Source organism: Camelus ferus, chromosome 4, assembly GCF_009834535.1.
Source record: "Camelus ferus isolate YT-003-E chromosome 4, BCGSAC_Cfer_1.0, whole genome shotgun sequence".
Lineage (NCBI taxonomy): Eukaryota > Metazoa > Chordata > Mammalia > Artiodactyla > Camelidae > Camelus > Camelus ferus.
Genome location: NC_045699.1, coordinates 48,174,414 through 48,201,557, shown reverse-complemented (window position 1 = coordinate 48,201,557; position 27,144 = coordinate 48,174,414). Strand labels below are relative to the sequence as shown.

The 27,144-nt window shown below is 41.5% G+C and overlaps 1 protein-coding gene across 1 annotated transcript in view; it reads right to left on the bottom strand.

Moving 5' to 3' along the window:
- Nucleotides 1–27,144, bottom strand: part of PLPPR1 (phospholipid phosphatase related 1) — a 505,501-nt gene that overhangs the window by 203,331 nt on the left and 275,026 nt on the right. Inside the window, exon 10 of the mRNA XM_032478090.1 lies at nt 25,844–26,208. The gene's annotated coding sequence lies outside the window, so the exon portion shown is untranslated. The remainder of the gene's footprint in view (nt 1–25,843; nt 26,209–27,144) is intronic.

Sequence of the window (27,144 nt, the reverse complement as noted above, 5' to 3'; positions counted from 1 at the left end):
TCAGGCTACTACCTACCTTAGGAAGTTACACAATTATTCTCAACATTTTAGGGATTTCCTCCACAGTCTTCTGGAACTCTTCAGTGGTGACACTAAAACAGTGGGTTTGGTTTTGAGAAATAGTCAAAAGCAGTTCAGACCCTGGTTTGGTAAATCAGACAAACTATAGGAAGGAGAACCACCACTTTTTGTTAATGAAGAGGGGATGGTTATAAATTGATGAAAATTGCTTTCCTACACCTAATAAACTGACTCTGGGGGAAATTTACCCCGGGAAGTTTTGAAAATGTTTTAAGAAATAGCAGTATTATTGGAATAAATATATATAAACTCTAAAATGACTACTTTTAGAGGAAAACACAAATTGAGATATGTAAAGTCCTTCCAACTTGCTATGAAGTGGAGAGCTTATACTCAATACGTTATTTTTAATGCATTTTAGAGAAAATAATGTGATAAGGATTATCTAAATTCTTGTATATTTTAAATCTCATTTCTGTATAGCCATACTGCATATTCCCTCCACGTGATTAGAGGAAGCATTTAGTACACACTGAATTCAAAAGTCTTTTGCAGACAGGTGGCTGATGAATTACCAGATCTTTAATTCAAAAATTTAACTTGTTACACTCATTTGGCTTATTGTGTGTAATATACAAACCCTGAATGATTCACACAAACTATTTTTTACTCATAAAAACATGCCAAAACCTTTTCAGAGAGTTGCTTTTGTCTCTTTTTAGAGTGCTGATTCTTCAGTGTGTATAAACAAGCAAATGCTTTGATATTCAAATTAATTAAGGCAGTTGAAATGAGAAATGATTCCATCTGAAAATCATATGCTTCCATTAGATGCATATTAATGAAATGCTTACACACCAAAGTTATTAGAGAAGCCATCTACCTTACATGCAATGAAAAGCTTCCCTGCAGGTAAATCATAATGGTTATTTTACAGTTAATCACAACACCAGAGTTCTAGTTCTGCCAATTCCAGAACAGCAAGTGGCCAGAGCATGGACCTTGAGGTTGGGGATATACGGATTTAAACTCTGACTCAGCTGTTTCTTAGCTGTGTGGCTTTGAGCAAGTTAATTCATTTTTGAGCCTTAATTTATTCATCAATAATATGGAAATAATAACAATACTCATTTCACAAAGTAATTTTAAGAATTAACTAAAAGAGTGCCTGTAACTGTCTTTTCTTTCACAGTTCAATGGCAAAGGTGTTCACGGCCTGGAGGAAAACAAAGAGGGAACTTGAGATCTAGGACCTTCAAATTTCTTTCGAAATGTCCTGACAAGTGACCAGGGAGGAAAAGGAAGAAGGGATTAAACTGGACATTTCTCTGTGGGATAATCTGAGCACAAGAGACTAAGTGCAAAAAGCCCTGTGACTCAGTAACATTTACCAGAAGATGTTTCTCTTATTAACTGAGCCCAGAAGCAGGAGGAGGCACCAACAGTGTCAGTGACTTCTGCAGCTGGGCACTGAGTCATATAACCAGAGCTGCATGACCCGCCAGAGACTGGATTAAGACATCTTCAATGGCCCTGTGGAATCTGTCAAAATAAAATTTTACCAGCCTTAAAAAGCTTCAAAATCAAAAGGAGACTTGAGTATAATAAAGATCTACCACAGATCTACTTCAGGTAGTCCTTAGGGTCAAGGACAGAAATTCTGACTTGATGTTAATTTAAGCATAGTTGGGACGTTCAGGTACATATGGGTAGGTGTAAGAGTTTGGCTCCACTTGGCAATAAGGGAACCTGATTTCCCAAATCAAATTGGATCCCTTGGGCTCCACCAAGTGGTCCTGACTCCATAAGATGACCTCAGAATCTGCAGACAACCTGGGAATGGCTGCAAATTGAAGGTGCCTTTGTCTTAGAGAGGATGCGGTGGGCGAAGCCTGGTTCAGATCTGATAGAGACACGTGACCAGAAAAAAAGAACTATGGTCAGAAATAACCCAAAACAGTGCTTCTGAAAAACCAGGATGAAGGAGAGATCTTAAAAAACAGTCTCCATAAAAGTTATATATGGTTCTAAGGAGTGAATAACACTTCCATGGCAACATATAATCCTGGGGGCCAATTGCCCAATATGTACTTCCAGAAGGAATAAGAAATGTCCTGCCCGTAAAAAATAATCCTGAGAGAGAATTGAAAGCCACTTCACCTAAGCAAAATTGTCAAAGTAAGACCAATGAATAAAAGCTATAGAAAGACGGATTTCAAAGACATTTAAGATAAAATGTTTTAACAATTGAAAGACGCAAGAGGTTACCTTTGGAGCATATATCATAAAATGATTAAGAACATAACTTTGAGAGTCAGAAAACCATGGATTTGAATCCTAAATGTTTAACATGTACTCACTGTGTTACTCAACTTTTGGGGGCCTCTCTTTTCTCACCTGAAGACTGTGGATAGTAATAATGCATACTTACCTGGAATATTGAAGGATTAATGAGATAATGTATGTAAAGCACTCCCAGAATCTGATACTTAAAGAAGACTCAATAAATCAAAGCTGCTATTATTACTGCTTTTGTGTTAATAACTGGAGAAAAGTAGTTGCCAACTATAAGTAGAGGAGATAGCTAGCTTTTACATCATGGAAACAAACAGTGTTTGTTTCTTAGTAAATGTATTCCAAGCAAACAATGACTTTAAACCGACAGCTCAAAAGAGAGGAAGTTAATTGTGTCTACTGGCAAGAGAAGAATCAAAATGTGTTGAGTCTGTTCATTGCACCTCTCCATCCAGTCCACGTGATGTGGAACTGTGTAGTCCAGCACAATAAGCCAGACAGATCAATAAAGTTTAAACAGGAATTCCCACATGAGGTAATGCAGGGGGGAAAAAAAAACCCATCAAATTGGATTATGACATAAAGGGCCTCTGTGTGCATGTTGAAAATATCTGTAAGTGATTTTATATGACCTGAAGCAGAAGACCAAGGGCTAGTGATTATATAAATAATGGAGCAGGAAGACAGCAACAATATTTAAGGCTAGCCAAGACAATGAGTAAGCATAAAGCTGCCATTTGAAATGAGAGCATCTAATCCAATTCTGTAAGGAATTAATTAGCTAATCTTTTGATTTACCCAAAGCACTTGACCAAACTGCTTTGAGAAAGATGAACACAACTGTCTCAGCTGGAGAATTAAAGGTAAGCCCTGTCATGAATGCAATAAGAACTTTTCAGTCTATTATTATTTGGTTTCAGGGACTGTCTTTATTAGATGGTTATCAAAAGGATGCTTCCTGGATTAGCATCAGAGAGGAAGGACTAATAAATTTAGATCTTTTCATTGTTAGCATAAAAACTCAAAAGCAAACTAGTGTTACGGATGATTCTGTACAGAATGCAGAGCCTTCAAGGAAAATAGAACTTGATCTTATTCAGAGTGTGCAAAACCCCATTCCAATGATAACGTCTTTATCCAATCATTGGTTTCAACTAAGTAGAACTCCTAATCCTAGACTGAACTGATGAGCTCGGGTTAAGCAGTCTACATGGAGCTTTTTGTTTATGAAATGGCCATGCTGTGACCGAGGAGCAAAGAAACAAGTGCTGCTGCTCCACTCCTGCCTTCATACTCACAGCGGGCCGGGGCCTCTCCTTAGCAGGTTCCTGCTGGTTCAGCTCCTAATGGCCTTCCTCAATCCCTGTTCTGTCTGCTTCACTTTGAGCTGACACAGCAAATGCACACGAAGAGGCTTGCCAGCATAGCAGGAGTCAGAGACTTGAAACAAAGAAGGCTCCTTTTATTTATTTATTTATTTATTTATTTATTTATTTATTTATTTGCTCGTTTGTAATTCTCTCCATTCGTCGATGGTCAAGGGTTTCAGCAGCTGGCACCAGGGAAAAGCACTAGAGGAAATCAATTTTCAATAACCTCAGAGATCACAGGGCACTGGATAATAAGCAATGAGTCTTTGTGAAGAACAAATCTCGTCTAAAAGAGGGCTACGCAAAGCACAGCCGAAGACAGGTGGGAAGGCCTCACAGGTATATTACACCTCGACTCCAGTAAACAGAAGCTATTTTGGATTCTGTTCATCAACACACTTCAGAAATGTCGTTAGGAACATTGTGTCCAAAGAAATGAACGCATGAGAGGGGCACCAGAAATTATCTTGTGAATTTGGAGACTTAGTGAAAGTCAGGTTATAGAATTCAGGCTGTTAGGAAGACTTAAAGTTTCATCAAGAAATTGTGCTTCAATGTGGACAAGAACATCCAAACTAATCATTTTTGGCATTGACATATACTTTTAAAAGTATATATATATATTTTTCCCATGTGTGCTCATTTTAAAAAGGGTCTGAGATTTCCCTTTCTAGAGATTATTAGAAGTAGCAGAGGCAATCATATGCTCCTGGCTTCTTCTAGAATAAAATCCTGTCTTCTTGGTCTGATACACAAGGCCATTTATAATCAGGTCCCACATGACCCTTCAAGCTGCATCTTTTCCCTACAACTTCTAAATCCTTTACTCCAGCCAGAAAGAAGTACTTCTTTTGTATTCATTGATTCATTTATTGATTCATACACCCATTCATTAATTCAACATACACACAGCATCTCATTATTTATCTAAATAATCTTGTAAGATGAGTAGAGTATTATCATTTTTCTTAGAGCAGGGATGTGAATGCTCTGCTAAGGCATTTATTCCTTAATTCCTGAAGGATGTGGAGATTCCACAAAGCACATGAAAATTTAAGGGATTTTTGTCATGGAATTTACTTGATCTGATTTTTAGTTTGGAAAGATAATTCTGGAGGCATTAGAGTATGTGGGGTGTGGTGGGGGAATTGATAGTGGACATAGAAGATTGTAATGATCCAAGCAAGGAATAATACAAGTATAAATTAATCCTATGGCGATGGGAATGAGGAAGCATGGAATCAGTATGAGAGACATTTAGGAGGTAAAGTAATGGAAAGCTAAGTGACTGACAGAAAAAGGAAGTGAGTGAGGACGGTTCCAAGAGGAGACCTGGGTCAAGGGATTGGATACTGATGGTGACATTAACTGAAATGGGAATGTAAGAAAACAGGTGTGTGGGAGAAAATAAGTCCTTTTACACCTTCTGGTTTAGGTACCATGTGACATCCAAGTTGAGATACCATCAGGCTGTCTAATACACAAATCTGGGCTCTTTTGAGTGGAAGCACCAAAAATGAATTAATAGAAAGTTTCCGTTTTGTTCTATTTCTATCCTGTCTTTTACTTTCACCTGAATGTGATCATTCAGTCTTAGATCAAAGACTCTAAGCACTAATATCTTTTTAACACCAACTTAGAAGGATTTATGAGATAATGAAATACAGACAAATATTGGATAAGTAAATTGGTACAGTCTTCCTAGAAGGCAGTTGAGTAGAATGAGTCTCAATTAAAAGTGTGTCCATCCTATGTGGTAGATTATTTTTTTAAAGCCATGATGGTTGCAACTCCTCCCATCAAAAAATAGAGTCTATTTCTCTACCCCTTTAATCTGGTATTGGCCACAGAACTTGTTTTGGCCAATGGGACATTAGAAAAGATGACACACACAGAGATTGAAAAGTATTTACACATTGGGGTTTGCCCTCTCATACTGCTGGGAAACCTTCCACTATCATGTGAACAAGCTTGTTTCCTGCAGAAAGAAACACAATGTAGAGAAGCCCCAACCACCTGGTCACCTCAGCCATCCCAACTGTGCTAACTGAGGCCCTGGACATCCCAGATCGTGGATTTTCCACCTTGCCACTATTGACATCTGAAGTCATTCTTGGTTGTGCAGGGCTGTTCTGGGCACAGCAAGGTGTTCAGTAGAAGTTCTAGCCTATACCCACTAGATGCTAGTAGCACCCTTTGTCCTCCATTGTGTTGGCCAGAAATGTCTCAACCCTTTGCTAAACGTCCCTGGGGGGGCAAAGTCACCACCATTTGAGAACTACTGGTCTAGATTAGATTGACTGTCACATGGAGATATTCAAGATATAGTTTTTATAGTAATAGCAAGCAACATTAATTACATGCTTATTATGTCATATATACTATGGTAAATATTTCATGTGACTTATGTTGTTTAATCCTTCCCATTGGCATAAGAATAAATCCATAGGTATTATTAATATCTATAATTTACAGATTAGGGAACTGAAGTAAAGGAAGGTTAAATATTATGCCCAAGTTCGCCTATCTAGTAAGTAGTGAAGCAGGAATTTAACTCAGGCAGTCTGTTCCTGCTATAACTCCTTAACTACCACTTGGAGCCAACCCATTCAATTCTGACTTCTCATTAGGCAATGAAACAGGTTATGAAAAACCTGTATACAGTGATGCTATTTTACTCTTTAAAATGGGGGGGGCACTTTATGTAGGCATAAGAAAGCCTGCAAGGATATACATCAAAATGTTAATCATGGTTATCATCATCTGGGTGTTGGTATTACTCATGCTTTTTCTGTATCTCTAAATTAAAAACCAAACATTTACCCATCTTCAAGAAGGGGCACACTGAGTGGAAAAGACTAACACATGCACACAATAGCTATAAAGCAAAAATGAAAATGAAATGAGTACTAATAGAAGAACAGAATAAAACACAAACATTAAGTAGAGAGAGAGATTTCTGACTAGGAGCAGCTGAGAAGGCGGGGGAAGATTTTAGTAGGTTCTGAAAGATAGTTAACATTTTGAAAGGTGCACATGGGACAAGACATGGAAGAAGGGATATGCAGGGCATGCCTGTGGAAAGGCAAGAAGTCTCATGCAGCTTGAGCAGGCAGGAGGTAAGATGAAGGTGATAGTCTGGGGCCTAATATTGGAGGACATTGAGCTCTAGAGTGAAGAGCTACCAAAAATTGTTGAGGAATCAAGTGGTATGATTAGAGATGAATTTTATATAAATAGATCATACAGTGTAGTTACAATGAATTGGAGGCAGTGGGGATAAGAGGCCAATTAAGATATGAGTGAAAAGTATAGGCAAAAATGGTGATGGCCTAATCAGGACAACAGCAAAAACAGAAACAGTACTAGGAGCTTTGTGTAAAGCAGAGAATGGAAGTTCATCACCATCAGCATTTAGGTGAAGATATCGAGTTAGATAAGTTAGAACTTAAACTAAGACCCCACTGGGACAAAGGGAAAAACTAGGAGAGGCCCAAGTAAAGGAAGTCATGGGAGGAGACAAAGTGAGTCTAGAGACAGCAGAGCTTGAATGAGACAGTCTATTGACAAAGAGAAGGCTAAGGAGTCCAGGTGAGAGGTGAAGTGCAGAGACAGTGAGATGAGCGGCTTGAGGTTGTGGTCACACAGCTATTTCAGAATTCATGTGTTCCAATACTTTCGGTTTGACTTGGATCAATCAATACCATCATTAATAAGCATCCACTTAGGCCAATTTTGAGTCATAAATACTATGTTTTTATCAATTTAGCACTACCAATAGTGAGACAAGATCCACTGAATACTCTCTCTTCATCTTCTGGGATCCTCCGTCTTCCTGGAATCCTTTTTCTATCCTATTCCACAATACTTCAAAGTATTCTTACAATATCCTCCATCCCTAATGCTATGCCTTCACACTGGCTCTTCCAGAAACAATGAAAATAGCAGAAAACACAACACCTATTCATTTGGGATATCTTCCTCACACATATCAGGAAATCAAAAGCCAGACCCTAGCCTTACTTGGAGAGCTCAGATATACTAGTTTTCATTGCTTTTCTGACTTAAAAATTCATGACTTTATGTTTAATATACAGCCTGCTCTGTGAGTCCTCTCTGCCTCTGAGTAGACAAATTCTCTCAGTACATACATCTTTGGCCAAAAAAGACTACTGAGAAGGATTCAAATCAATTAGGAAACCATAGAATCACAAAATTCCTTCTAAGGAGGCTCTTATTTTGGTCGACTGAGTGTGAGAAACTCAACTCTCCACTTTATTTTCTCAATTGTAAATTGATACTGTGATATTTGAATGAAGTAATATATGCAACTCAGAACAGTACCTGGGACCTGGTAAACAAGATATATATTTTAGCTCCTATTATTAATTTTCTTTTTCTACTTGCCAAAGGATAAAGGACATACCTCCATGGTGGATAAGTCTCATTTTTCAAAGTGGCACGATATCCCTATTTATTTAGTATTCCATAATTTATTCAATGCTCTATCAATAAGTGTTCATGTATTTTTCTATATTGTAGCTACCAAATGCTGCATTGTTGAATATTTTAATATAATAATTATATAGATAACTATATATAATATATGTAATAATTATATAGATATTTATATCCTTAAAAATGCACATCCTAATTTCCTTAGGCTATCTTCCCTAAAGTCAGATTACTGAATGAAAAAAATGTGTATATTTTCAGTTCTGAAAATATTTACTAATTAAGTTCTAAAAATTGTAATAATTTACACAACCATCAGCAGTGTGTAGAGTCTGTTTTCACATACACACACACACACACACTTGCCACCACTGAATAAAAACAATGTTTTAAAATTTTAACAGTCTGATGGCTTCAATATGGTATCTTTTACTTGCTTTTCTCCATCTACCAGTGAAACTGAAGTTTTTGGCCATTTGTATTTTTCCTTTTATGAGTTTCTTCTTCGTACTCTTTGCTCATTTTACTGTTGTCTATTTCTTATCCTTTTGTAGTGCTCTTTAATAGTATGTCTATTAACCCACTGAGTGCCATATGCACTGCTAGTATTTTTTTCATCTTTCAAGGCTTTATCATCCATGTACTGATGGACAGGACAGCCACTCTTTAGACAATGGCTCTGAATCAGAATCTTTCCTGGGCTCCGAGGATTTGTGGCTACTGAAGGATGAGCATTCAGTGCAAATGTATTAGGAGATGTGCATGTTTCCTATTATAAAATCAATGCTTCTCAGAATCTCTCTGAAGTGAGACAGCACCACATCAATCTTCATGTTTTACCTGAAGAAAAATAAATCCTTTCCTGAAAAGAGGTATCTGGTTCATTCACTATCTCATCGTGACCCCCATTTCTCCAGGACAGCCTTGCATCCCAAAGCACTGTGATCTTCTCTGGTACTTTACAGGAATCCATTAGACTCAGTAAGAAGTCTGTACCCCAAGGGCTCTAGAATCCCTGTGGTTTTCAATTAGCTCAGGGCAGGCCCAGTGCATCTCACCTCAAACACTCACTAGGTCAAGGACCACGCTATCCCATGTCTACATCCTTTGTCTTCCCAATGAAATGGTAAGTTCAGTTGTCATTTTTCACTTTGCTTTTCAGGAGCCCCAGTGTTTTCTTGGACACAGAACAAGGCTATTTGGCATTTCTCCCTGTGAGTAATGATCTATTTATGGACTTGTTTCTCTGGCACATTTCTCTTGACATAGTTCTCAAGACACAGAAAAAGGAGGAGTGAAACTGGGCCAAATGGCTTCCTGAGCATGGCAAATAAGATGAAGAGGCGGGTGATTCACAGTCAATCAACAAACATCAATTGAGTCTCTTCTGTGAAATAGTCTGGGTGTCTACCTACCAAGATGGTACAATTTGAGGAAAATAACAAGCTCACCTCAAATAAAACATCTCCCTCAACAATAAAGATTCAGTTCCTAAAGATCTCAGCCACATCTTAGTCAAAATCAGTAGCCTCAGGAAAAGAAACACATGACAGCAATCAAAAGGAACAAGAAGAAAAAGAAATGGCAGGGCTGCTCCAAGACAGGACAGTATTCAAAACAAACTTCAGCTGCAGACATACGTGGAGACAGAAGCAACCTACAGCATGACCATCATAAACATATAGTTTTTAAAGAACAAATACTGAGCACTGAATGGTGATGAAATCTCATGGTTTAAACTGGAGAGCAGATTCATGCTGGCTCCAGTGTACAATGGGGGGCAAAAAATGAAAGGAGAGAGAAGCTGAAGTGATACCATCCTAAGAGTATAACGGAGACCGCTTAGGCTGATGAAGAACAAAAATACTGTGTTCCTGATACAAACCACAGAATGGACTCCATGGCTGGGCTGAGCCTGATGGGAGACAAGTATCCACACACTGGTCAAAAGACAACTTGACTGGCCCAGGCTCGGATACACACTTGACATTCTATGATTTTCCTTCTCAAAGAATGGATGATGTCATTAAGTGGACTCCTACTCTGTAACTTATTCTGCTCAACTGTGATGTGGAGTGTGGGAAGCATCCTCAAAATAGGAACATGAGAGTTCAAGATCACCAAGGAAGACTATTTTAAGGAGTCCAGAGAAGAAAAGAGCAAAATCCTTCAATCTAAAACTCTAGAAATTGTTAAAAGGACTAGGTGTACATACATGAGAGGAGGAAAGTCTCGAGAGTAAAAACATGACTCAAAAAACTATAAATGATTCTTCTTGGGAAGGAAAGGTGAGTTATCTACAGAGACCAGGGTGACCACACAAGGTTAGGTTTCAACAAGTTGCACTTTGAAGATCATATACTAAAAGGGACACATAAACAAGATAAATACATTAAAATAAAATAACTACAAGGATTTGTAAGGACAGCAAGGGTAAACTAAGGGAACTAACGGTTGAGAAAAAATTAGGGAAGAAAAGTCGGGGTGTGGTTATTGGCTTTGGTAAGATTAAGAGAGTTGATGAATGGAGGCAGATGATGGAAAAGAGAAAAATGGAACTTGGTCATTCTTCTGCTGCCCTGGGTGGAGGTATGGACCTCAGAGCTGTCTTGGGGAGGGGTGGGAGTCATGCCATTAGGGATCAGCAGCAGGGGCTGTCTACAATGGGCAAGAGAGTAGATAGAAGGAAACACAAGGGAAAAGGAGCTCGGAGAAAAGGGGCAGAAGACTGAGAAAATGTCAGAGGAGAAAATATCCTGTATGAAGTCCATGCGGAGCAACTGATAAGGTGAAGCTTGTGTTTAGCAGGCCCTCGAGGTGGTGTATTTATAAACACCAACATGCTTAAGAATATATATGCTGGATTTTGTAGGAGTAAACCAGTGTTGGAAGAGCAACGATTCTTTGTTCATTTTTAACATGTCTGTATCTGGTAGGTGTTGCTGATATGTTGTCCAAGAGTAAGGAAAAGAGAAGGCAACTGACACTTACTGAGAATGAACAATATGCCAGAAGATTTACAGATAGCCCAGATACTCCTTACAATAATCATATGAGGTAGGTATTATTATCACATTTTTAGATGAGGAAATTGAAGGTCAGAGAGGTTAAATGTTTTGCCCATGTCAAAGCTAGTAAAGCAGAACTGAAATCATCTTTTGGACTCCAGAGCCCAGGCTCACCTCATCATTCGCTACTGTGCCTCGGGGGCAGCACAAGAACATCACCGAGTGGCATAACTGCTTACCACCTACACAGCTTTAAGGCAAGCCTTTTATCTGACCCAGTCTTGCTAAGATATGATTCTTAAGAGCAATCATTTAGAATCTCTAACCAAGCATATTTTGGGCTCATCCTCTCCCTACTCAGGCCCAACTAAGTTGCTCCATTAGACATTGGCTTCCAACGTTGAGAAGCTCAGGATGATCCCATTCATTCAGGACTCTTTTGGTTCACTTAGTCATTCACTTAGTCTTCCATTTATTCACCCATTCAACAAATATTCACTGCATACTCAGATATGTCTAACAATCAAAGAATTAAAGAAAAGGAATGTGTTGACTTTCAACTATTGCCAAACAGTCATTAAGACCTCATTCAGTCTTTTAGGTCTTGCCTATTCGTCCAGTTGAATTTTCCTGGTGCTCTTCATCAAGATGGCTTTGGTTTCTACAACAGAGGTAAAGGGTGTAGGACTTTTATTTAGTTATTGAATTTGATGCTTTCAAACCACACAGCTCTAACTGGCACAGCTTCTGCTTCTGTTTTAGGTTCATGTGAAATAGTTGATTCCTTCTGGATCAGCTCAGACCCCTCCTTCCTTTGTCCCCTCCGTTTTCCTTTTCTGCAAGCAGCCCCTCCCTCTATCCACCTACTATTTTAAAATCAATGATGAGAACTATCTCAACTCCTCTGGATAATCTCAGAGGTACTGCATGTTAAAATGGGAACATAGTAAGCATAAAATTAATAGCTTTAGGTAAGCAATTTGGGACAAACTAGGTAAAGTGATTCCTGTATGAATGCCAAATGTGTACTCTGTTTACAATAGAACTTCTGAGTCATACCAAAGAGAAACACGTCTGATCTCAGGGTGATTTACATCCTCAGTCAGCACATGCATTTCCATCTGATTCATACTACATGCTTTGTTTTTCAGTTGCCAAGTGAGTAGTAAAAATTTGAGCCCCACATTCCTCGAAGAGTTACTTCATCTCCCTTCATTTTCTATAAAACGATGGTGCTGAATTAGAAATAATGTACTAATAAATGAACACTTTTGCAGAATTTTACAGTTCACTCCCTCATAATTATCTCAAAACAATTCTTTATGAGTTACCCTTGTCCCCATTTTACAAATAAAGCAATTAAATCTCGAGAGGTGAAGAAAACTCTCAGGTCCCACAGTGTGTAAGTGATGTAATCAAAGCGCAAATTCAGACCTTTTTATTGAAATCTCATAATTTCCACTACATTCCACCATTTCCAAATGATCTTCATGTCCTCTCTCAGGAGTTGGGGGTGGCATGGGCTGCAGAGTTGTCTGGGGAAAGGGGTGAGAGTCATGCATTAAAGACTGCAGCAAGGGCTGTCTAAAATGGGAAAGACAGTAGGCAAAGACAAATGCCATGGAAAGGTGCCTCTGGAGGAAAGGGGTAGAAGACTGGGAAGCGTCAGAGGAGAAGCTATCCTAGGAGAAGTTCATACAGAATAATTGTTCATGTGAAGTTTATGTTTCATATCCTATAATAGTGGAACAATTTTTCTTTTTAATCCACATTTTAACAATATTTTAATCACCTTGATTCATAAAATATTACCCAGGGAATTAAAATTTGATAAAACTTCCCTTTTGTCAAAAATATAATCTCTGAAATTATAGCCATTTCCTAAATTCAAATTGAGAAGTAATTCTTTTAAAGAAAAAGAGAAGTTCTCATTTCTTCCTGTGGTTCTGGATGTTTAGAAGCAAGTTTACTTGAAAGCTGAATTTACCTTAAAAGTAACTTACCATTATTTTTAGGATAGAGGTGGGGTGGAGAAAAATGAGGAAAACTTAGTGGGTAGATATTTTCTTTGCTACTAAAGGGTGTGAGAGGCCAGAAAAATTCCTTGGCAGAAAGTGTCCTTGGGGTGGCCCTATGTGATATTGGGGGGAACAAGAGGAAAAATAAGCCCTAGTCTCATGGATTATCCCTATAGATCCAGTAATAGCAAAGAACTTTGAATTCAAGGTAAAGGTAGAGAGTGGAACAGAGATTTGCAGCAAAAGTGAGATCTGAGAGGAAGAGAGGGGAAAGATCCCCTCTTGGATGAAGATGCACCTTTTGGTGAAAGACTGGGGAATTTTCTTTGCCAGATGCCCTGTTAGTGAAGGTACTAGTGATATAATCAATTCTGATTTATTCTGTAGTGACTTTACTCTTCTTGTTAACACCAGGCAATCAATTCACCCAGTTCTGAATGTTTAGATTTCTCTCCTTTCAGTTCTTTTCCTATCAATTCTATTTTCTCCAGGTATAAAGGTATGGAGTTTAGGTTTTATCATTTGCCTCAAGACCAGCCTGTCCTGATGACTCATATAGAAGGACATCCTTTAAGAGTGACTGTAGCATATTCTCTTTTAACCTAGTTAAACTTTCCAAGAATTTTACATTTCCTTTCAATTACTTTTGGTAAGTTTCTTCCATGTAGTTGATATCTGAGTGAAAACTTCTGCTCAAAGCAAAAGAACTATAAAAAAAAATCCAATAATTGTTCTCCAAGGAAATCCACAGAGCTCAAGACGTGGGCTCACATGTTCAGGCAACACTGCCACACCTTTTACAGCTTCTCTGGGAGAAACTCTGGGACAATTTCAGGGCAAGTCTGTGCTCCACAGAGCTACCTCTGGCTGCTGTGCCCTAGATCACACAGATGCAACAAATCACACAGTACCTTTGTCAGCATTTCACCCAGAACCAAACCCAGTAACCAGAAGTAACCAACGTCATATTTGAAGATTCCAGGATAGCCAGATGTCCTATACAAATGTCCATTTCTTCAAGAGAGGGCCACTTAGAGAGGTAGGAAAGTGCACATGCTAAATGTTTTTTCATTTTCCAAAACTTTTTCCTTATAAGTACATAGTCTGTGTCCAATTTGCTCATTTTGTTGGCACACTATATAAATGAGTCTCTATATAAAATGAAGTTGGGTTTCTGGGGCCCCATTTAATTTCATCTTCTTCCGTATAAGCTGTACCCCTTCACCTGGCCATCTGGCCCCGTGTAGCTAAAGAGAGGCAGAATTCAGCTCTATCTGGAAGAATGTTTTAATGTTTCAAATGGTCTGCAGTGAAATGGACTCTCTCATTCAGAAGTAAGCTCAAGGGCATGGGCCTCACCCAACAGCGCCCCCTATGTCTGAGAGCCAGTGTATGCAACTGACATGACTGCCTCATTCAGAGCAATCCTCTGCCTCATTCAGAGCAATCCTCTGCCTCATTCAGACCAATCCTCTGCCACCAACCCTTACCTTGGGTCTCACTTCCCACCATACATTCCCAGATCTGCCCAACTCTGGGTCTCTGGAATTATCTCACATTTTTAGATATTTCCTCGCTTTCCTGTCTTTTGGTCTTGGTGATTTCTACTGGTTTCTTAGATCCACTCTCCAGACACTACGTTTTACATTTATTACATTATGTTCTTTACATTTTAATTCATGTATTCAATAAATTTTAAATCATTTATTCAATAAATTTCCACTAACTGTATAGAGTATGACAGGCACTCTTCTAGGTCTTGGGGGTACAAAAATGGACAAAACATGCAGAATTCCTCATCCTGTGATACTTACATCAAGTAGGAGACAGACCACAAACAGATGAAAAAGTGAACATATAAAGCAAGGTGGTGATCAACACTAATGACAAAATATAAAATAGAATAAAGAGTTAAAGATGAACGGGCTGAGTATTTTAGACAGAGCGACCAGGAAAGGCCTATCTGATGACGCCGGAGAAAGCAGATGTATGAAGTGGAAAGAGAGATATGTAGGTTTTTGCAAAGCAGGCATTCCAGACTGAGCTAACAGCAAGTGCAAAGGTCCTGAGGTTAAAGTAAGTTTGAGTGTTTGATATGCATCAAGGTTGCCCTCTCTGCCCCAGCTCTCAGGATTCTGGCCAACCATAGCTCAGATCCAATCAGTTTCTATCTTGGGTACATCCGTTATGGTCACCAAAAAGGGGAAGGAATGGACTCTGGTACTGAAAAGGAGAGGCTGGATAGCTTCTCATTATATGGTGTGAAAGGGGAGACCCCAGCACTGAGTGAGTGACCAGGATTCTCACCATCCACACCTCACGTTCTGTGATTCTATGCAAGCATACAGATATGTCTATATCAAATAATCTACTAGTATAACTAAGGAAACTAAGGAACGTATTTAACCAAGAGTGATTAATCATGTTGTCTTCATATTTGAGAAAGGCATATGTTTTCATTAATTCCCAAGCATGTCCATGAAAATAGAATGATGCAGAGAAAGAGGGCTGACATGTATTGATCAAATCCCTCCATTTTCCCACCTCTTGCTATTCTTCAGGTTTCTGTGGTTCGTGGTCTGAACATTCCAACAAAGACCTGATGAAGTTTGGGGGTTACTGACATAATGAGTCATATTTTCAGTTTCTTGGTTTAAGTCTTTTTTTTTTAAAGGGGGTTAATGTGTTATGAAAGAAAATGTGACAATCCAGTAAAGCTTGACATCTAAGTGGTTCTGAGGGCTCTATCAGTTACACATTTTGTGTATCATAAATAATGAATAATAATAGCTACAATTCCCTTAGCCTTTATTATGTTCTAAGCTCTATGTTAAAGCAGGTAATTTATTTAGTCCTTATAAAAATCTCTTTTGAGGGGAGGGGTACTTTTATTATCTCTGTCTCACAAATGAGAGATCTGAGACTTAAACTGGCTTGACATCACAATTTCAGCAAATGGCAGAGCTGGGACTAGAACCCAGCTCCATCTGGCTTCATAGTCCAAGCTGGTAACCCACTATGTAGTGAGTATTTATGCTCCCAACATGGAGAAAAGTCATCAGTTAATATAAGCAAGGTTTCATGCTTTGATTAAAGTTGGCAGGTAAAACGTCCTTATTTTGGAACTCACTCCTTAAAGTTCAAGACAGCAAGAAGCAAAACTGAAAAAATAAACCGCTTCTTACATATCTATAGAAGACCACTCTCCCTAGGTAACATGGGCACCATCGCATCTCAGGATGGTCAGATTGCCTCCTAACTTTAAGGTGTTACTAAAATGGGAGACTATCAGGCCATGGAGGAGGAGAAGATGAAGCTAGGTCTTGGGGATATAAAAATGGACAAAACATACAGAATCCCTCATTTTGTGATGCTTACTTTCTAGTAGGATTCAGACCTGCTGGGGAGGAGCGCGAGGCAGGGAGGAATGCGAGGATGGGGAGGCAGTATCTGCAGCAGCTTGAGGGTAACGACATGTACATAAAGCATGAGTTTCTATCTGCTAGGGATTCACTAGCCAAGCTAGTGTTTGTGAAGTGAGTTTCCTTGCTCTCTCTTCCAGATGTGATAGTTGTTTGGTAGTCAGGTATGACAGAATCAATGCTGGCTTAAAAGGCTGGAAACCAGCCTGTCATCTCAGCCTCTCCAACCACCAGCTGTGGGACCCTGGACAAGTCACTTAACCTCGATGGACCTCAATTTTCTCATCTGGAAAAAGAAAACAACTGTAATAGACGATCCCTTCCAGCAATTCCCTGAAGCAAGGAGAATTTATAGCTGTTGCTATTCATTAAGTTCAAATTAAGTCCCCTCAATTTTTTATCTCTTGCTAGATAGATGCTGAGCTCCAGAAAAGCACATGGTATAATAGGTGGCTCCAAGAAGGAGCTCAGAAAATACGTGTTCATTGATTATATCGACAAAATATACATGAGGACAGATGGCCAAAGGGCTCTAGGACATATCAGCTAAGCTCTATTTTAGGATGGACAGCAGCATTCTTCCTATTCATACAACAGTAAAATTCACCAAATGTTTACTAATCTAAAGAAATTGCTTTCATTTGAAATTATAACAAAAAGTAAATGATAATGTGTAAGGCATAGCCCCACATTTTAAAAGAAATAGGAAAAGAATAACATACGATAATGTTAATGCACAAAAAAAATGGAGGAACATACGTTAAACAACTGACAGTGGTTTTCCCAGAAAGAGGCTGGGATAGAAACATGACTGATTTTTACTTTCTACACCATGCACTTCATTACATCTGCATTTTGTATAACCCTGTAGTACATACATACTTGGTTTAGTTTTTTGATTGCTAAAATGCCCTAATTGTTCCAAACTAGCCTGGCCAAGAAATGTGTCAATCGTTACATGTCAGCCCATGTAAAAAACTAAACCCCAAAGATTTTCTCAAACCTAGAGATATTGCCTTGTTTTACACTGCAGGGGGGAAAAACAGAGAGAGATAATGTTTTTTCCAGTTAACACAAGTGTGAAAGAAAAGGTCTTGCTTTTTTTTTTTCCAGTTCCTGTGACCCCCAGGAGAGAAGGCTGTGGGCTGATTATTAGAGCATTTGAGTGTGTGGGTTTGCCTGGAAGCGACAGCAAGCAAAGACTGGGAGATGGGAATAATGATAGCTTTAGCTCAGCTTGTATAGCTCTGAGCTGAACAGCATTACTCTCAAACCAGATTTTATTTCTTGCTAATTATATTTGATTCATTTGATTGCAGATTTCACTGGACTTAAAATGTTGGAGGTGGGGGTCACTGCTCCACGCTACTCATCAGAAACGTCAATTTAAAAAAGCACCCCAGAAACCCTTGACCATCAGCTGTGCAAATACATTACCCCTCATCGTGGCAGATTTGCTTCAGTAATTATGATCCCCTTTCCCTTGGTCTGTGTCTGGGAGCATTTCTGGAACACTTGATGCCATAATACCCACAGAAAAAGCCCTTTCTCAAGTAATGGAGGTAATATCAAGTATGTGCTTTCGTGTCATGTAAAAACGTATGACATTCACACAAAGAGAGGTATTTATTTCCTGTGTGAATGCATCTCTGCTTTCTGTTGTTATTGATGAATGAGAAAAGATAAATGGACCACAGAAGGAGGAAATGACGGCAGGGAGGGGAGCTGACTGCTGATTTCCCATCCAGCAAACCCAGACAAGTCGCTAAAGCCCTGCACTAAAGCTTCAACGATGGCAGGAGGTAACGGGGTGATCTGTCACCCCAAGCCTTGGAGATTCAGAAGGATGAAGTACATGGGATGAACGCAGTCTCTGAACTCAGACCTGGGTTTGAATCCAGCTCTAGCTTTGAGAGCTTGGGTAAACTAACTCATCTTTCTGAGACTTGGTTTGTTCAGCTGTCAAATGGAAATATGAACACCTGTTCCAGCAGGCTGTAGAAATTAATGAAATAATACATGTAAAGCCCCTTCTAGACTTGATAGTAGTAATTTGGATGGCACTTAACAGATACTCCCTCAAAATTTCCTCTCTTTATCTCTTTTTCTCTTTTCCATTAATGCTTCTTTTCCTTCCTTTCCTATTTTGGGGCAGAAATAGCCAATTTTTTTTTTAATCTTCTGACCTCAAATCTTCAAAATAGGCCAGCAGTGTTATAAGCCCAGATTTGCCAAGTTGATAAGTAGAATGATTTTCTCCTTTTTCTACCTTGTGTCTTCCAAAAACTCTAACATATAGACATATATAAACAACCACATATAAACACTTATAAATGAAGACAATCTCTACATTGTCCCTTAGCCCTGAGATAGACAGATGGATATAGGTAGATAGAGCATCTTTCAACTTTTATTTTTTTCCTTTTGGCCTTGCTTTTATACTGTGATTATAACATTTAGTAATTAACAGATCAGCCAGGTCATGAAACGTTTATTAACAGCGTGTGTCACCATGTTCAATGGTGTTTCCTTTGATATTTTCAATTAGGGCCCATGTGTCCACAGTAACTGCATTCTTAACCCAGTGCTGAAGGCTAGGAACTGGAAGGAGCAGAGTCCAGTCTAGGGTGAGGCCAGAAAGGTACATACATTAGGCACAAAATTTGAAGGGGTGCCCCCAAACTCCATAATCAAGATAAACAATATTTTAAAAAATCAAAATGAATATAAAAAAATCTATGATGAACAAAATCTCAAATTTTTGAGGACAAGACAGGAACCAGCCCTGACCCTGCCTCCTTCAGCTCAGCCTGATCTAGGCCCTGGGTAGACTCTGCATCTGAAATCAGGAGCTGAGGTTCTGGCCCCAGTTCTCACACTAAGCAACATAGCCTCAGACAAGTCACTGAAACTCTCTGGTTCTTGGTCTCCTCATCTTGTTTCACTCGGGAATCTGATCAGAAAATTTCCAGTGAACCTTTGACCTTGAAAATTCTATGATTTTCTATAACATGAAGCTGCATTGTTAGGGCATTGTCAACGACTCAAAAGGACAAGACTCATTCACTGTCAGTCATTCAATCCAAAATGAATTACAATCAATCCAATCAATTACTATGTGACAAGCGCTATGTTAGGTGCTGAAAATACAAACACAGAAATACACAGAAAGGGAAGCCAACCCTAGTGCCAAAAGGTCAGCACAACTTTCCCTAGGAAGTGACTTTGACCTAAAAGGACCAAAGGAGTTTCAAGCAGAGGACGGCAAGTAGAAAATTTCAGAAAGAGAGAATAGCGTGGCCACAGACCTAAAGGTGAAAAGAAAAATCTCAGCCTGGGAACTGTAGTAAGTTCAACCTGGCTGAAACCTAAATAGGATGTATGAAACAAAGATCAGTCTTTGATTACTGAACAATAATAAAAGTATTTGGCAGAGTGTGATGCAAAGAATTATAGTCAAACAAATGCAAACGGTTCTGGTCAAACCTAAATTCCAGTCACTGCCCTGTTGCCAGCTACCTGGATGATGGGGCTCCTATATCCACTGGGGACTCCATTTTAGAACACAGTAAAAACTTTTCTACGAAGAAGAAGGGCTTTTAATTTCCAAAGAATGACGCAAACCTCACATTTGAGATATTTAGAGTTTATATGCCTGGGTACCAAAGCAGTAATGTAATTAATGCATGTAGTCACTTCCCTGAAAACAATTCGCTAAACAGCTAAGTAGTTGTTGTGTGATGCCCGTGAGCCTGAAGAATGCGAGGACCAGCCTGAAGTCAAGCAAACTTTCATCTTCCCCAGACAGGCAGAAGGAGGTGGCAACTAGGCTAAAGTGATAGGTGGACACACCCAGCACAAGTCTACCCCACCCAGGCTTACCACAGTGAAGCCAGTCTGCTCCTGCCATATTTTTGTCAACTGGTTTAATTCCTGCAGTTAGGAAGCTAGGATTAAATCCAGCTCTTTATTAACCAACCAAAATAATTTTTTAAGCAAATACTGAGGCACACAATCTCTACAGCTCTGAGCATAGAGTCAAAACTTCCGTTTTCACCTCACTGTTGTCACAGATAATACCTACCATTTATTAAGCACTTACTCTATCACACATAATACCTATCATTTATTGACCATTTACTAGGTTTACAAATATTAACTCATATAATCCCCCCACAGTTCTCTGTGATGGGTTAAGATGGTTATCTCCATTTTTAAGAGCGGGAGGAATTTGAAACACAGACAAGTTAACTATGTGCACAAGGTTACATAGTTGAAGTTGCAGAATCCAAATTCAAATAGAACCTGTCAAACTCCAGAGTCTGCTGTCAGCCACCATGCTACATAAACAAGGTTCGTCACATACGTGCTCAAATGACATCCTCAGAATGTGGCACTCAGAGGCTCCTTAAGCTTCCAGGACACTCAAGGGTCTGAATTCTGGGCTTTGGTAAGCATCTCTGTCATCTAGTTCTGGGGGAGAAGAGCACTCCCCCATCTGTCCTCAGGTCCATCTTTCCATGGTCTTGGAGAGAAGCATCCTTCCTTCTCCATCTCTTCTCTCCTGATATCATCTCCCACAACTTTTGCCTCATCTGCTCCCCCTTGATACAAACAGTACTTGAGGTTCACTGCACCTTCTCCCTAAGGTCTCCTAACCCTGCCCCCCACCCAACTTCATAAACACTGGAAGGTACGCCTTGCCTGGATTTTCCTACCTCCCACTCCCCACTGGACTCCCTGAAACATGGCTTCTGAGCAAGTGCTGTACGAAAATTGCTTTCTAAATGGTCACTGGTGAACTCCTCCTCATTGTCTTTTTTCAGTTCCCTGCTTTCAATCTTTTCCACCTGTTCACACTTAAAATCATCCTGTTAATTTACACCTTGGATGAGGGGAAACAGTTTGTAGGATGATTAAAACGTGCTTGGAGATCTGATCCTGCCACTTCGTGGCCTGGTCATCTTGAACAAGCTATGGGAATCTCTCTGTCTCTGCCGCCGTGGCTGTCAAACAGAGAAGGGGACGGCCGGAGGCGTGAAGATTAATGGAGATTCCATAAGGAGGCACTCTCCCAAGGCCCACACGCAGGTAGGATTGTTTCTGTGAAGTTTGACCACCTTTCTCATGGTTCTCTTAGGCTTTTGTTTCATGTCAGTTCTTTTCCATCTCGTCCGAGTACCTGTTTCTCTCCTTAATCCCTAAATTTTGCTAAGTGCTGAGGTTTAGTCTTTGGCTCTATGGCCTCCTGCTCTCCCGCCTTTTCCTTAATAAAAACAGTGGTTAGTATTGACTATGAAATCATGACATGCTAGAATCTATACCGTATTTTCCAGGATGTTCTGGTGTCACCCCAAAATTAGTTCCCCACAAAAGAGCATTGAGCCTTTTACTTTTCCGAGCTACTCTCCCTCCCCATTCCTCTGCCACTGTCCATCCAGCTACCAAAGTTCAAACCCAAAGTGCTACCTTTGATACTCCTTCTCTTTTACCACTGCAGTCAACCTGAAAACAAAATCTCATGTTTTATCCATTCTGATATCTCTTATTGGGATTTTGGTGTGATGTCACAATGCTGCTTTCTTACTGGCACTTCATGGGACAATTTTCATAGAGCCTCCCTGGGTCATTTTGTCACTGATCTCCCAAATGTCAATCACTTTGGGGAAATGGAAGCCATGATTTAGCTTCTACTGCTTGAATGCAGGAGTCATCACTTCACAACTGGAGTTCTCATTCACTGATTTAGTCATTTGTTCCACAAATAGTTGTTGAGTCCAGACTCTGTACCAAGCCTGTGTTGAATCTGGGAAATGCAGCTGTGACTGCCTTGCCCCCCAAACCCAGGAAAGAGAGTTTAACAAGTGAATACAAGGCAAGTAGAGGGTGGTATGGGAGCAGACAGCATGGGCCCTTCTTAGATTAGTGAGGTTTCCTTTCTCACTTGTCTCCTCTCCACCCTCACTGCCACCATCCTCATCATCTCACACCTGTATTTGCACTATAAGCTCCCTGCCTCCAGTCTCACCACCTCCAATCCATCCTCCACACATCACAGCCATCTTTCTCATATGGAAATCTGATCATGTCTCCCAACCTTTAAACTCTCTCTTGGCCTTTCAGATAAAACTGAAGCTCTTTTGCTTGGTATATTTCCCTTCACAGTTGATTGCTGCTTATCTCTCTAGCCGGATGGTTTGCTCCTCCACAGGGCTAAGAACCCACAGCTCTCACTGCAGCCACACAAGACAACTTCTGGTTCTCTTATATATATATTTTTTTCTGCCTGGAAAGCCCTTCTCTTCATGGATTCTGAGACTTAGCTCACCTCAGCCACCCTAAGAAACCGTCTTGATCTTTTTCCTCTCCTTTAGATGGATGTCACTCCACCTCCCCACCCCAAACACACAGTTTGTGCTTCCATAGCATCTGGGGCATATCTTTATCCAAACACTAACCCCACGGCATTAGTTGTTAATTAATGTTGCCTAGTTGCTGTCATCTCACTGTCCACACTCTGGCAGCCGGTGCTCTAGCCACATGGGATGACTCAGTTACCCCAACACATAGGGCATGTGCACACATTTCCTCCGCCTGGAATGTCCTTTCTAGCCTTCCTTCCCTGGTAAAAGACTTCATTTTTCACAAACATCTCAAAGACCATCCGGTCAAATCCACCAGGGGAAGAAAAACAATCACTTACACATCTGAACTATCCGCACTTGATTTACCCTACAATCATAACAGTTAATCAGACTGCAGCATTGTTAGCTAAATACCTGTTCCCCATCGTTGAAAGCTGGGACTGTGTTTTACTTCCTTAAGTGCATGTGTGTTTTTCCTCACCAGCCTCCAGCACATAATAAGTGCTGATGCGTTTTTTCTGAATTTTGAGAGAAGCCTAGAGGGAGGATGGAGTATATAGAATGTGAGTTACAAGCTTACAGGACAGGACAAACCTATCTTACTCTCTCATTTCACATGTGTTAATTCTTCTATTCACAACTAGATTATAAACACTTTGAAGGCCAGAATGATGTTGTACCATTTTATATGAACTCCAACGCTAAATATGGGATAGGCTGTCAATAAATACTTGAAAATAGAATCTGAATATAATCACAATTAATTGAACTTGCAGATGCAAGAAGAGGAAATATAAAGAGGGAAAATAGAGCTCTAGTAAAAAGCAAACAATAATCTTGATCTTTTCTTGCCAAGTTTTGCAATGAAAATGATGTGAATATTCACCATGAAATAAAAAGGGACATATGCTGACAATTATATTTAAACCCCCATTATGCCAATTTCTTGAAAATATTTCTGGAAGGGTATTTACTTCACTAGTTGTTTGAAAAAAGAAAAAAACCTTTCAGATGTCTATCTTACTGGATGCTTTTTAAAAATCATAAAAGTGAAGCTGTTTTAATAATCTGCATCCTTTTCCAAGTCCCCTCTTTTTTTTCTTTCTCAAAAACTTCACTTTTGACAATGTTGACTTATGAGTCAAGTTCTCTCTCATAAGTGAACTTTCTTAATTAACCTCAACTATATCATGCTTTCTCCCACTTCAAAGAAGTTACAAAATGCTAAAAATTAAAATTTAAAAATGTCCCCAGAGCAGCAGAGAGATGGCCTCCTCATGTCATCTTAAAGAGAACACTCTCTTTCAACCCACAGTCACAAATACTGGATCTGAGCTTCTAGCGTTTTCTTCTATCAGCATCAGCTTGGCTTCCAGGTTCCCCACACACTTCTCTTACAAATCCAAGGCTCCTGAGGTACAGAACCCCCCAAAATATACCTGTCTGCCCATCCCACCTTCCAGGTATGAACAAAATGCCAAGACAGAGAAACTTGCATACATGGCATTTTCTAGACTTAATGAACTAATCTGTGATTATTCTAAAGGTTAGCTCAGGAATAATCAATTCTTTTATACTCCAGATGTGACATTCCAGAAATCTCCAAATTAGAGACCCACCTGATCAATAAAAGCCACCAATCACAGGAGAAGTAGGAGAAGGGGTACAGGAATTCAGTGAAGACTGCAAGGGTACCTTGCTTCCCACTCGACCTCTCCTTGTCTCAATTGGCCTCTAGTCACTCCTCCCCTAAATGGCCATCATCTGTCCCTCTTCCAGTCCCCTTTGTCCCAGTCCTGGACTCCTCACACGCTGACCCAGTCTCTGCTGATTCAAAGGACCTTTAGATTTGAGGCAATTCCCAGGTGCCAGAGGCTCTCTGCACTCTGAAACCCCGCCACAATGGAACTGGCATTTTAGGGAATCCTTTTCCCGGGACCTCTTCCCTGGGACCGAAGAGATGTCCAGAACGGTGCCTGTCCACCAGCTAGATTATCAGGCTGCAGAGAATGTCTCCCACGGAAGAGGCCAAGAGGAAAACAATATCCCCACAAAGAAAAATAACCCAGAATCCTTCACATATTCCACATGTGTGTGTTTGTGTCAAAAAACCCCCGGGCAAAAATAAAGCCCCAGCTTCCCTCGGCTGCAGCCACCACAGCAGCCCAACCCAGCTCCCAGTGCTGCTGCCTCTGTGCGAGCAAAGACAGCACCTTCCCGGGGGAAGAGAGATCACGGCGCCCAGCGTTTCCAGGAGGTGATTATGACAAACCTTTTAGTAACTCATCATTCATCCTCACACTGACCCGAGGCTCACCCCGGCGCCTGTGGCACTAGCGCTGAATGAGAAAGCCAAAGGCTACCCCTCAATTCTCCAGGTGACACCCACCCACCCCCAACTACGATGCGCCTAGGATGCGGGGTGGGAGAGGCGGAAAGGATGACAGCTGCCCACGCCTGAGGGAAAATCAAAGGCACAGCTTACAGCTAAGGGTGAGAAATCCCAACCCCCGCCGGGGCGGGAGGACTTGGCACCAGCTACCTGCAGGGCGCCCCCGCCCGCACGCCGGCTCCCATCGTAGCCCGGAAAGCAGCCAGGAGGGTGGAACGGGACGGAGGGAGCCTCCACGCCCCCTTTGTCTCCACGTTTCCCAAATGACAGGGGGAAAGTTTACGAACTGGGAGGGTGCAGTTTTCCGCTGGTTCAATCTGACACCTCCCTTTCTGGGATCGCCGTCTCCCTCTGCATTGCCCCGGCGCCGCCTTCATCTGCACCTTGATGCCCGCAAGCCGGGTTTGGGCCACCTGCGCCGCCGCTTCCGGCAGCGAACCTGCCCCCTGCAGCCCGGGCGTCCCGGAGCGGCCCGCGAGCGCGGGCGCCCCACTCACCTCTTGCTCGGAGCTATCTCCTGTGCGCCCTACTGGGCCATCCGGCTCCTGGGAGCGAGCTGCATTCAGGCAGTGGCTGGAGACACGCTCCCCGGGCTCTGCTGCATTCTGCCTGCGTGGGAGATCCAGCCAGCGAGCGCGCGGTGCGGGCGTGTACGAGTGTGTTTGTACGAGCGTGTGTGCGTGTGTGTGTGTGTGTGTGTGTGTGTGTGAGAGAGAGAGAGAGAGAGAGTGTGAGTGCGCGCGCGCGTGGGGTGGGGGTGTGCTGGATCACCGATCCGCCTCGGCGCCCATTCCGCGCTCTGCCTCCTCGTCCGCCTCCTCCTTGCGCGGCCGCTTGCACAGGGTCCAGGTTTCAGGATCTCCTGTTTGTTTAATGAAAGGAAGGAGCAAAAGGCTGGCGAGGGAGGGGGCGGGGGGGGGGGGCAGGAGAGGCGGGGGAGGGCTCCGGGCTGCGCATGCTCAGAGGGGGACCCTGGGTGCTTACTCCCGAGCGCAGGCAGAGAGGAGAGCGAGCTAGGGGTGGGAGGCGAGCTAGGCTGCGGCCCCCCCCCGGAGTCGCAGGGGCCCGGCGGAGTTCCGGGAAGGCAGCTGGGAAACCCAACTGCAAAGGTGTTCCTTGCGCGGGGACTCCCTGGCGCCCGCGGTGCGGGAAGCTGGTAGCGGGATACCGACTCATCCTAGGAGACAGCTTCAGCTGTGAGTCCTCGCAACGCCGGGCTCTGCTCTCCGTGTATTTTTAGTGCTTGCGCCGGGGTTCCTGTGGACCGCTGTGTGGCCTCTGCGCGGCGAGGGACCCGGGTGCGTCTCCCCGGGAGCGTGTCCCCGGTAGTTCACGAGGAACCATAGGCAGTAGGTCAAACCTGAACTAAAACGAGTTTCCTGGTCTGTGCTTCTTTCTTACCCCCTCCCAACTTCTACTCTGTGAAGAGCAGAAAAGGCAGCTGTCCACTCGGGTACCAAAACAGGTTTGCTGGGGCGAGGGCGGGGAAAACACAAAAACCCTCTCCCAAGAACAAAGCGGAAGTGGAAGGAAGGTGAGTGCGGAAGGCTCCATACTCAGCCTCCTTTGGTGTCAGGGTTAGATGGAGGAGACATTGCCCTATTCAAGAAGGCCAAAAGAACAATAGAGCCATTGTCCCCCTTGCCTCGAATGCCGAAGCAATTCTTCGCAAGTGGGGATTCTGGCTACTTGGTGAAGTGGAAGAACTGTGAAGCTGAAGACAGCCCAGTGAGAGAACCCGAGCCCGCTGTGGCGATGGAGCAGTAACCTGAGGCCCGGTGAAGAGCTGGGGGAGAGG